The following is a 12,687-nucleotide window of genomic DNA, read 5'->3' as shown; positions in this document are numbered from 1 at the left end:
AGAAAACCTCACGCAACTAAATATTCTTTGCAAAAACTGTAACCAAACACAATTCCATCTTCAACTCTAACTTCAACTTCAACTCCAAAATACCAAATAAAGTGAAAAATATTTAGTTTTCATGGCCAAACACCTACTTTGTTGGGTAAGGTTTTCTTTTGAGATCAAAAACTTTGGATTCACAAAATTTAAATTCACTAACTTGTGAAACAAAAAAGAAAACCTCATGCAATTAGTGTCAGTTGTGTATGACACAGTATCAATTTAGTATGCACGAAATTAAAAAAATCAAGTTAGTTCGATTATACTAGGTAAATAGTGAAGGAGATCATTTGTTTTTTCATTTAAGGAATATGATTATCAACTCTACACGTACAACAGATGGGGATACAAGACACAGTATTTATGGAGTAAGTGTGCATTGTATTGCTTATTAATCTCTGCCCTTGTCCTCATAGGCGGATCTAGGATTTGATGACTATGAGTGTCACCGTCACTAATAATCTTATTTTTTGGAGAGACAAATATTGATGGACGTTGTCGGGATGGATGAAATGGAAGCTTGCATCGGGGGTGTTGTGTGATAAGAAGGTGCCGCCTATTCTAAAGGGAAAGTTCTACAAAGCGGTGGTTAGAACGGCTATGTTGTATGGGACGGAATGCTGGCCAGTTAAGAAAGCGCATGTCCAGAAGATGAAGGTAGCTAAGATGGATGTGCGGGCATACCAGGAGAGATAGGATTCATAATGAAGTGATTCGGGATAAGGTGGGTGTGGCCCTTGTGGTGGATAAGATGCGGGAAGGGAGGTTGAGGTGGTTCGGCCACGTGCAGCGGAGATGCGCTGATGCGCCAATGAGGAGGTGTGAGAGGATGGCTGTGGTGGGCCTGAAGAGAGGGAGGGGTAGGCCAAAGAAGGCCTGGGGAGAGATGATTCGGCATGACATGGCGTTACTCCAACTTACCGAGGACATGACCGGTGATAGGAGGGGGTGGAGGTCGAGTATCAGGGTAGAGGGCTAGTGGGGGGCCGCGAGGTTTCCTTTCTCGTATTAGGAGTATTTTTATCCTGCTTCTATGTGTTGGTATTGTCTATCTTTGTTATTTTATCATGACTTTGTTGCTCTTGTTATTTCTCATTTTCACATGGTTTTGATTTGCTTGTCCGTATCTGACTCTTTTCCCTTGTTTTCCTTGTTTTCTTTTGAGCCGAAGGTCTTTCGGAAACAACCTCCCTACCTTCCAAGGTAGGGGTAAGGTCTGCGTACACTTTATCCTCCCCAGACCTCACGTTGTGGGATTCAACTGGGTATGTTGTTGTTGTTGTTGTCGGTCTACTATTCCGTTAAGAACTAACGTACACTATAAAACCAATGAAATCGTTTTTTTTTTTAATTTCTTAATGAAACTAATTGACTTCCATAGGTTAGTTTTGCTCAAAAATGCGCAAAAGTTATAATAATAGAGATTTTTTCAAAATGCTTAATAATAGTCTCATCCTCTTGCATCCTAAGAGATTCAAAATCCCTTTTCAAATTCAATATTGGCATTTGCCTGACTCGGTCACTTCCTTGGTACTCCTTTTTTAGTTTTTCCCAGGCTTCTTTTGCTGCCTCACAAGCAATGATTTTAGAAAAAATTCAATCTGCCACTGAATTTTGAATTACAGTTTTGGCTTTGAATTTTTTGGTTCTCTTCTGAATGAGATTTAATTTGGGCAAGGGTAGGATTTTCAGGGAGTGGTTGTAAGGGTCTATCTTCCATTACGACTTCCCACAGATCATAGGCTTCAAGATATGATTTCATTTTCACTAACCAAATTTGATAATTTTCGCTAGTGAAAATTTTTGGGGCACTCAGAGAGAGATTGTTGTTTGAAATTGGTTAAAAATGGTATGAACTCACAAATCTCGTAAGATCAATGGAGACTCTTGATACCAATTGTTGGTTTTTTAAAAGATGGGGTAGCAAAAATGTTTGAAAGTGTTGGTTGAAAAAGTCTCTCTATTATTTTATTAAGCATAAAGGGGGTTTAAATAACCAATTGAACAACAGAAAGTCTGTATAAAATCTACAAAACAATTTTAAAAGCCTAATAAAACTCAATAACCTAATCTCTTTCTAAAATTTAAATTCAAATAAAGTAGACTCATCTAGAACTAATCTACTTATTATTCTAACAAGAAAATTACTGCAGTAACTGAAAGCAATATTCAACAATAGCATCGAACACATTGTAGGGTGTCATGGCGGTTGCTTGATTATCTCACAATCTATTTACTGTTGCATAAACTGAACTAGAGGGAAACACGACATTTTCCAATAGAATCTCATTAAGATAACACTTAACAACCTCTTGCACATTGAAGAATTAGGAACAATGTATGTTTAGGAATTTGTCTCATGCCGATAACTAAACAAAGAAACAACCTGTCTGCTACAAGGAAATATGAAATCACAAAACAATTCAAGATAGTCACGAGGACTTTCAGTTCATCAAGTAGAGAGCTTGTTCAATGATAATAAAAAATCCAACTAATCGAGATCATCAAGAAATGTGGATTGTAGGCGTCGAGCGGTGGATTCAATCCCTCTGGAGAGTTGCATTCTTGCGCTTCTCAATCTCCCTTACCCGTGCTTGACCTGCCTCCAACTGGTTGCCAAGTTCTTGTATCTTGGCTTTTGCAACTTCATAAGCTTCTTTATATTTCATTGCATCATGTTTCAGACGCTTTACTTCATGTTTGATATGTGCTACCTCTTGGTTCAGATCCTCAATTTGCCTCTTCAAAGTTTCCTTTTTCTCCTTGGCCTTCTCCCATTCTCCTTGAGTATGACCAAATCCTCCTCAACATCATTTGCACAAAGTATAGCATAGGCAAAGTCGTCTGGGACATAGTATCTCCCGGATCTGGTCATACCTTGGGTTGCCGCTGTCTCTACGACAACCTCACTTTGATATACCCACAGAGCTATTTTAGGGCCATAATCAATTGGCAAGGGAGTGATCTTGATGGTAAATTCTGGGACTGGGGAGCGAGCGTTCACATTCAATGAAGCCAGAGCCTGTACTATCAACACATGATCTATTTCGGCGATAACGCCACATATGTTCCATTCGTCTTCACAACTGATAAAATAGATGACACTCGTGATTGGGCCATGCTATTCCTAGTGCAAATGATGTTGAAGAGGATTTTGGTCATACTCAAGGAGAACAGGAAAAGGCCAAGGTGAAAAAGGAAACTTTAAAGAGGCAAATCGAGGATCTGAAGCAAGAGGTAGCATATATCGACCATGAAGAAGAGTGTTTGAAACATGATGAAATGAAATATAAAGAAGCCTATGAAGTTGCAAAAGCCAATATACAAGAACTTGGCAACCAATTGGATGCAGCTCAAGCAAAGGTAAGGGAGATTGAGCAGCGCAAGCGCAAGAATGCAGCTCTTCGAGGGATTGAATCTACCACTCGACGCCTACAATCCACATTTCTTGATGATCTCAATTAGTTTGGATTGTTTAATACTTATTGAATAAGCGCCCTGTTACGGTCCGCTTTTACGCTCGCGTATAAAAAGTTCTCATAACTTGGCATCTTTGTCGTGAACAAACAGAGTCACCACCTAATTTATTGAATGAGAATTAGGAAACCAATTTTAAAGTTTAATTTTATTTGAAAAACAAAACCTTTAAATAAAAATCCAGAGAAATGGGTAAGGGTTCTGGTGATCCCCCGGGGAAGGTGTTAAGCATCCCGATATTAAGGATCCGCCCAATGCGGTTTACCTAAGGATCTAATATTTTATGGCTAAAAATTTGTATAACTTGTTTGGAAAATGTGTTTAATAGTCATATGTATAAAGTTAGAAAAAGATGCATATTCATGGCTAGTTAACTAAAAATGGAAAGCATTTTTTTTTTTTTTGAAAATGATCTTTAGGGGGGCGTTTTACTTTTAAAAAATAATAATCATTTTTAGCATTTAATTATGTCCTTAATTCAATTAATGAATTAATTCTATAATTGGGCTAATTATGAAGGAATTCATACCTTGAAATGTGCACGATTTATTAAGACTTTGAGTTATAAGTATAATCCGACTTCTTAATTCGTTAATGAATTCACCTATTTATAACTCAAAAGATACAAGAGATCTTTAAGCTATTTCAACAAGTATTTTGACTTTGAAAATCATTTTTAGCATTTCAATTATATCCTCAATTCAATTAATGAATTAAGTCTACAATTTAGCTAATTATGAAGGAAATAATCTCTTCAAAATGTGTACGGTTCATTAAGACTTTGAATTATAGATATAACTCAACTTCTCATTCTATTACTGGATTTCCTTGTTGATAACCCAAGAGAAAACCTCCCAAGTCATTTGACAAGTACTCAGACTTTTAGTTTATTAAAAGTGGTGCGCTATTGTTCAAAAATTCTGAAAAGCTCATTCATTTAATAAAGCCATTAGCTAAAAGAAAACTAAAATAACGTGATAGCAGCTGGAAAATTCTTCACATTAACACTCTTTTTTTCCTCGACTTTGGAAAGCTTTTTGCTAAAAAGATGTATTAAACTTCTGGAAAAATGCCTTCGGCTCTTTTGAAAAATAAAGGTTCACTCTTGGGTTTAATTTTCCACGTAATTTCTAAAGTAAATAGGCAACTGATTTATCACATCTGCTCGGGATTCATCTAAGTTAAGAAAGTAAAACAAAGTACAGTGTTAGTAACAATTTCACAAAACCACAAACAAATACATAACTCAAAAGAAAATAAATAAAGGAAAGGGAGGATTTAGCTAATTGGGCTGATAACCCATTTCTGTTGCTGCTGATTTGCTACGGCTGCTGTTTCATTTGGTCTGCTGCTACTGATGGCATTTTAGGCTGCTCGCTATGGGGTTGACTCGATGGGATAGTATTAGGTTGGGCCCTTAGCCCAACACATAATGCAAGGAAAGCGGAATTAAGTCCCACGGGCTCATACTCGAGCAGTTTCATGCCTTTTGACGAGAGTTGAGTTGATCACTTTCGAACCAACACGACAACTAACTCGAACTCGAAAAAATTATTTTGACTTGTTCCAATAATTCAAGAACTCGGTTTACAAGAGAAAATTTCTTGTTTTAAGCCAAGTAATTGAAAGGTTCAGAACTTAGGGGTTATGTTTATAGAACCCCGAAAGGCTGGGGTTTGTAAGTTTTTGGGCTGGAATTAATTTGAGAATACGCTGTTGAGAGTTAAAACAATGGCCACAAATGGGATTTAAATACTAACATTTTCTCTTTTAAATTGTAGCTGAAACATTTCAATCATAGCCATGATTGATATAAGGTTGAGATAAAACGATAACCTAATTAACTAATTAAGCTTCTCGACTTAACAAAGTAAAATACCTATTTTGCAAAATACGGACTAATTATAGCAAATTAGCCATAAATGACTTTAATTTGACAATTTGAAATACGTACCTAGTTAAACACCTATTTTGAACATAACAAATGTTTAAAATTATATGTATAATACGTATAATATATATTATGATATTTTTCCAAATGAAATGGCAAAATAGCACCAAAACTAGTTTAAAATATTTTTGGTTTTTATAAACAGGTATTTCACTTTGTTTGAAATTCAAGAAGTTTGACTATTTAATTTAAGATGTGGAGGGCCAAAATTGAGTGTCAACACTCCTTACTTGATGAACCGAAAGTCCTCAAGACTATCTTGAATTGTTTTGGGATTTCATTTTTTCTTGCAGCAGACATGTTGTTTCTTTGTTTAGTTATCGATTTCTCCACAAAGTTAGTTTAACCATCGCTAATGTGATGTGAACAGTGTCTGTTCAGGAACAAGAAAACTTATTACTACTAAGCAACTTGATAACAATCTCTAGGGATTCTAAAAAAACTGATACACTGCTTGCTCCAGTCAACTTCTTAAGTTGTCTGTCTTTCATACCTCTTCTCAGTTTTGCTGCTTTCTCCCATAATCCAATTTCAGCATACTTGTTTGCTACCATGACCAGATTCCCACTCCTTTTAGGCTCCAATCCAAGCAACCTCCTCCTAACCTTCTCTCCAACTCCAGTATAGTCGCTGATATCATAATTATGGCACGCACTGAGCAATGTCCTCCATATAACTGCATCAGGCTCAATAGGCATGTCAACGATGAATTTGTACGCTTCTTCAAGGTGACCAGCACGACTCAAGATATCTACCATGGCACCATAATGTGCCATCATAGGCTTGATTTGATAAATGCTTTCCAATTCTTGAAACAAACGACGCCCTTCTTCCACCATTCCAACATGGCTAAGAGCACAAAGCACACCAAGAAAGGACACATAATTAGGCTTCACATGAGAAAAATCCTTCATTTTCCAAAAGAGTTCCAAGCCTTGTTCATCAAATCCAGGTTGAGCTAATCCAAGAATCATCGCACTCCATGTCCACACATTTCTTTCACCAATCCTATCGAAGATCAAATGAGCATAATCCAATGCTCACATTTAGCATACATGTCAACAAGTGAAGTTCCTAATTGACAATTCACAAACATCCCTTGTTCAATCACTTGACAATGAATCCATTTCCCTAAACTCAAGTCACCTAACTCAGCACAAGCAGAAAGCAAAACCACCATCGTCGTCTCATCCGGTTAAGCCCCACATTTCCTCATCACACAAAAAACCTCAACCGCATCATAATACCAGCAACAGTCAACACAAGCCGAAATTATCGAATTCCAAGAAACAGTCCTTCTTTCCGACATTTCATCAAACACCTTGTATGCATCCACAATTTTCTTGCAAGAACCATAGAAATGAATCATACACTTTGTTATAAAACACCAATCTTGATTGCATCACCGTGTATCTGTTTCCCTTCTTTCAAACCCAAAAGCGACGAACTTGCCTTGAATAGTAAAGGGTACGTGAATTCATCCGAACCAACTCCAAAAAACCGAATGGCTTCTTCATAGTTGTTGCTTGTAGCATAGTTTCTAATGAGTATAGTCCGCCCTGAATTTTGGGATTGTTTGATGACAAGACTGGCGTAAGAAGATGAGTTTTGGGGGGTATGAGATGCAAAAACGTTGACAATTTTGAGGATGATAGTGTTTTGTTGAGATGATGATTTGAGTATGAATTTGAAAGAGGTAACAAGAGTTGAGAAGAGCCACAAGTTGTTGGGTTTTGGACATTTTCCATCCTCCTTCTTCTATTGTTAACTTACGGCTTGGTTGGATTTGTTGGAATATATTGTGTTAGTATTGTTTTGATAAATATAATCTTGGATAGAATGTGATGAATAAACTTACTAATATTATAAAGAAAAATAGGACATTAGCCTAAATTATTACTCCTTCCTTCTTAAATTATTTGTTGTTTTTTTTGTTTATACGTCACTTAAGAAAAATTATTGGCGTGGGGTATTTGATCTATTTTACTCTTATTTATATCTAAGTTATAATATCTCTTTATTAAATGTTTACTTTATTTATGTGTTATTTTCATTAATGACAAAATTCTGATAAGGGTAAAATGGAGAAAAAGTAAGAGTAATTAATTATGTCTTGAACTTCTAAAATGACAAATAATTTGAGATAACTATTTTTAGTAACCACGAGAAATAATTTGATACGGATGGAGTACTTTATCTGTCTCAATGTATGTGACGTGCTTTCCTTTTTAGTCTGTCTCAGAAAGAATATCACCTTTTCTATAATTAGAAACAATTTAACTTTATTAAATGATTTACATCCACACAAATATTTAAGACTTGTTTTGGGTCGCAAATTTCCAAAGTCTTCCTCTCTTTCTCAAACTTTGTCAAGTCAAATGGTGCCACATAATTGAGATGGAGGGAGTATAAAAAATGTTAAGGTAAAGAATAAAATATGATTATTAAATATTAAGCAAAGGCAAAATGAGAAAAGAAATAGGTAACGACGTAATCACACCGAATCAATTTTTACGTAAAATTAGACTTTTCATCATTACATAATTATAATTTTAACGGTACAATACAATATATTTAATTTTATATAACAATAAACAAATATTATATAAGTAACAACACAACACAATATAATACAATAGGTAACGGTCATTCAACAAGTTGTTAAGAATTACATAGAAAGGATTTTGGAAAAGTTTAAAAGCCGGTCAAGTAATTTCTGGCGCCTTAGGTGAACAACATTAGGGAGATTTCAACAAATAGGATCTATTGAGGCAACTGTTATATTTTGTCCTTGGCGACACACAATCGAGAGAATAAAAAATACGCTTGTTCATTCACAAGTTTTATTGGAAAACTTATTAGTGCAATTGGATTGGTAACTAGTTTAGCCGCATGGATAAATGTTACTCGTCTTGTTCAATTTTCCCACAAGTTTTGTTGGATTTTTTTAAGTTAAAAGTCATTTTTTAAATATTTTATTAAGCGCATACAAAAAAGATCAAAACAATCCCTAATTATGATATCCTATTTCTCCAATTTTCAACCCAATTCATACCCAAGCTAGCGCTAAATAGGGGTGTGCAAAAACCGGTTTAACCGATAGATCAAACCAATAAAAACGCTTGGTTTAGCGATATCGGGTTATTGGGTTAACGGTTTTGTAATTCTTTTTTATTGGATTATCGATTTGGTTTTAAAGATTTAGTTAATGGTTAAACCGATAACCCAATAAGCTTATATTAAAATTACCTTTTTATCCCAATTAAAATATATATTCATGAAAACCCATACCTTGCATTCCGTGGGTTCTTACATGCAAGTTATAATTTATTATTTTTATTTTCAAGAAAATACTCTACATGCTTTACACGTTTTCATGCAAGAATACTATGAGATGATATCCATGTACATGCAAGTTATGATTTATGAAAATCATGAGCTCAAGTGCCACCTATTTTCCATGTTCATTTCTTTGGGAGTTACACAGATTATCGAGACGGCTCAAGTAGCCTAAAACTATGTTAGCCATCGTAAGATAAGAATCGCTCCGCCCAGTTAGGACGATTCCTTCATGTTATATTGATTGGATCCTTTTATGTCACTTTTTTATCTCATTCCCTTGGCAAAGTGTGGGAGCTCTGCTAGTCCGGCGAGGTACCAGACTCCACGTGTCCACGTGGTGATATCATGTTGTTGGTTTATGCAATGCTCTCCCTACTTATAATGTTATACTCATGCTATATCTATATGTATGCATGTTCATAACCAGACTTCAGTTTCAGTTTTCATGATGTTATTTCTATGTCCCATGTTATTTCATTCAATTGCTTTATATACTAGTACATTCAATGTGCTGACGTCTCTTTTTTATTGCCCGAGAGCCTGCATTTCACGATGCATGTACTGATTTTCAGGACGACGCATCTTCCTAGTAGGACTTCGCACTTATCAGCTTGTTGGTGAGCCCCATCTCATTTGGGGTTTTAGTCAGTTATCTTTATTTCATAGACCAACTAGTTTAGTTATGCCAGACATGCAAGGTGTTTAGCCATTTTGGCTCATTTACGATATTTCCGCATTCGTGTTTTAAATCAATATTTTATTAATGTAATGATTCTCATGATTTATAAAAGCTCATCACATTCATGTTATATTCCGTTCATGTATGCCTCATGATGATTCAACAAGCCATGTGGTTAGCTCGGTCACATGCAATAAGGCACCGAGTGCCGTGTTTCGCCCAGACCATGGTTCGGGGCGTGACTGGTTTAGCATATTTACAAATCAAAAGTCGATAAATCGAACCGGTTATTCACAAAACTGAACCGACCGATAAACACCTCTAGCTCTAAGTAGCTGAAAGGAGAGATAAAGCATTAGAAGTAGCAACTTTCTTCTTTGAGTACAAAACCAACAACCTGTGATGAGCATAGTTCATAAGTCTAACATAATTAGTTTGTGGAGGCACATAATAAGTTCTTAAAGAAGCAACAAATAGTTATGAAGCATAATAAGTGCTTAAAGAAGCAACAAATAGTTATGAAGTTTCAAGGAAGTTCAATCCGTGAAATCAATAGTTGATTGTGAAAATTTATCTACTCATAAGTAGATGAAAATGAGAAGGAGATCAAATTTGATAACCATGTCACTGGTTAAGATGAATTTTTAATAGGGATAATTTCAGTAACATACAATCCAACATAAAATATTACATCCATATACTCATATTTTTAATTTACATCCGTATAGCTAACTTTAAAAACAATATTTGTACACACAATATACAATATTATACGCTTACTGTAGACGATGTGTATAAACCTTGTATAAAAGTGTATAATAATGTATAAAGGGGTCATTTCGGGTAATATTAGAAATATGGGCAATTTCGGATAAATTATTTCTCCAAATATGAAGGGTACGAAATCCCTTATAGTATAGATATATGTTTTATTTAATTGACATGTCAGTCATTTTATCGCTGCAATAGATATTAATGTAAACAGGATCACACGAAGTTGTTGTACAAACTTAATTTTCATCACTAGGTGATAAACATGTAGCTAGTAACACTAAGTGACTATTAAGGGTGGCCAAAAGGAGTAGCAATCAAACAAAGATCAGCCTTTCTGCGACACTTACCCCATTTTCTTCAGTCATGTCCAAATCATTCGGATTAACTCCATCTGGAAGCTTCCAGTCAAAGTTATAAAGTAACTCAGCTAAAGGATGTCCGACATTAGCTAAACCAAATAACATTCCTGGACACATTCTCCTTCCTGCGCCAAATGGAATAAGTTCCAAGTGATTTCCTTTGAAGTCAATAGAACTATTCTCAAATCTCTCAGGTATATAACTCTCTGGATTATCCCAATATTTTGGATCTCTTCCAATTGCCCATACATTTACGAAGGCTCTAGTTTTGATAGGTATTGTGTATCCGTTGATAGTTGTTTCTTCTCTGCATTCCCTTGGAAGTAATACAGGAGCTGGAGGATGCAGCCTTAATGTTTCTTTAATTACTAATTTTAGATAGTTCAACTCTTCCAAATCAGTATCCTCAAATGTTTTCTTTCCCTTTAGGACTTCTCTAACTTCAAGTTGTGCTTTAGCCATGACACTTGGATTTCTCATCAATTCTGCCAATATCCAAATAATTGTTGTAGATGATGTTTCAGCTCCTGCGACGAACATGTCCTGCAAGCAATTAAAACCATCAAATTCTAAACCCAATTTCTAATATTTCAAGATCATACTGTAGCATAAACAATAACTTCAAAAGTTCCTTATATAAAAAAATTAAAGCATGAGAAGTTTCAAATGGAATTAAACTTACAAAAATAACTGCTTTGATAGTCTTATTTGTAATTGGAGTTCCTAATTCTCCACTTTCCATGACTCTTAGTAAAACATCAATCAAATCTTCGCCTCCAGACTCACCATTACCCTTTTTACCATTTGCTCGATTTTCCTTATGTTCATTAATGATATTCTCCAAAAGTACATCCACCTTTGCGTGAGCCTTCATTAATTTGGACTTTAACCCACTGAACTTATGAAGCAACTTTCGCGAAGGGAACATATCAGCCAATTCAAATCCTGTGGCCAATGATACTACGTCCTTCACCAGCATTATCAACTTATCTTGATCATGAACCACTTTTCCACAAACAGACCTACAAGTTACACAACTTGAAAACCAATTAAATTTGTCTGATAGGTTGATCAAGTCACCACGCATGGAATTAATCGATGAAATAACACTTGACATCTCTGCTTGTCGAATGGAGCTAAATAATTTGACCATCTTCGCGCTAAGAAGTTCCAAGATGCACACTTTGCGCATATTTCTCCAGTGATCACCATACGGACAAGTTCCTATATCCGTGTAATTATAGAAAACAATATCTCCATACATAAGTGCAGGCCTACTTGCAAACTTGAGATCTTGAGTTTTCAAAATTTCTTTTGCCATTTCAGGTGAAGATACAATAACTGTTGATGTTTCTCCAAGACGCAAGTAAATTATGGGCCCATATTTTTGAGATAGACTTCTTAGAGTATGATGTGGTAGGTGACCATTCATTAATTGGTGCAAATTCCCAATAAAAGGTAGCCCCCATGGCCCTGGAGGCAATCTTTTTTTAAGGGTTGTTTTTGAGTCCTTCCATATCTGAAATAGAAGGAAGATGAAGGAAATAAATAGCAAGAGTGAAATGAAGATGAAGGACAAGTTTTGAGTCTCCATTTCACGAAGGTAAACAATTGTATATTGTATGATATTATGGTGTGGAGTTATGTGCTTAGCTTCATGTTTATATAATATGGGAATGTTTGAAAAGTAAAACTATAGAAGTAATCCTTTCTCTTTTTGGCAATTGAAGTGATAAGGAAACATACACCATTTACTTTTCCATAGTAGTAGGTGGACTTAAGCCAAGGGTTATATTAGTGACAACTTTTGATGTTGGCCAGAAGTGAGAGATAGACCAGTAGATCATGGGCGACTCAATACTGTTGGGGGCCTAAAGTCAAACTTCAATGAGGGGTTTTAATTTTTATTTGTATTAGTATATATTGCTTACTAATTTAGGGACCTTCTTTTCCGTCAATTAGTTAACTAATTCCTTTTACTACAATAGTAATTTTTCAAAATAAATAAATATATATAACCTATATTGATGAAAAGTGGAGTCCCAGAAAATGAGGGACCTAAA

General features: G+C 35.4%; 2 pseudogenes; both read right to left on the bottom strand.

Moving 5' to 3' along the window:
* Window positions 1-4,679: 4,679 nt before the first annotated feature.
* On the bottom strand, window positions 4,680-7,312 carry LOC132622351 (pentatricopeptide repeat-containing protein At2g36730-like; annotated as a pseudogene).
* Window positions 7,313-10,007: 2,695 nt separating this feature from the next.
* Window positions 10,008-12,276, bottom strand: LOC132627273 (premnaspirodiene oxygenase-like; annotated as a pseudogene).
* Window positions 12,277-12,687: the final 411 nt, after the last annotated feature.

This window comes from Lycium barbarum, chromosome 2, assembly GCF_019175385.1.
Source record: "Lycium barbarum isolate Lr01 chromosome 2, ASM1917538v2, whole genome shotgun sequence".
In the NCBI taxonomy this organism is placed as follows: domain Eukaryota; kingdom Viridiplantae; phylum Streptophyta; class Magnoliopsida; order Solanales; family Solanaceae; genus Lycium; species Lycium barbarum.
This window is presented reverse-complemented; position numbering and strand designations above follow the sequence as displayed.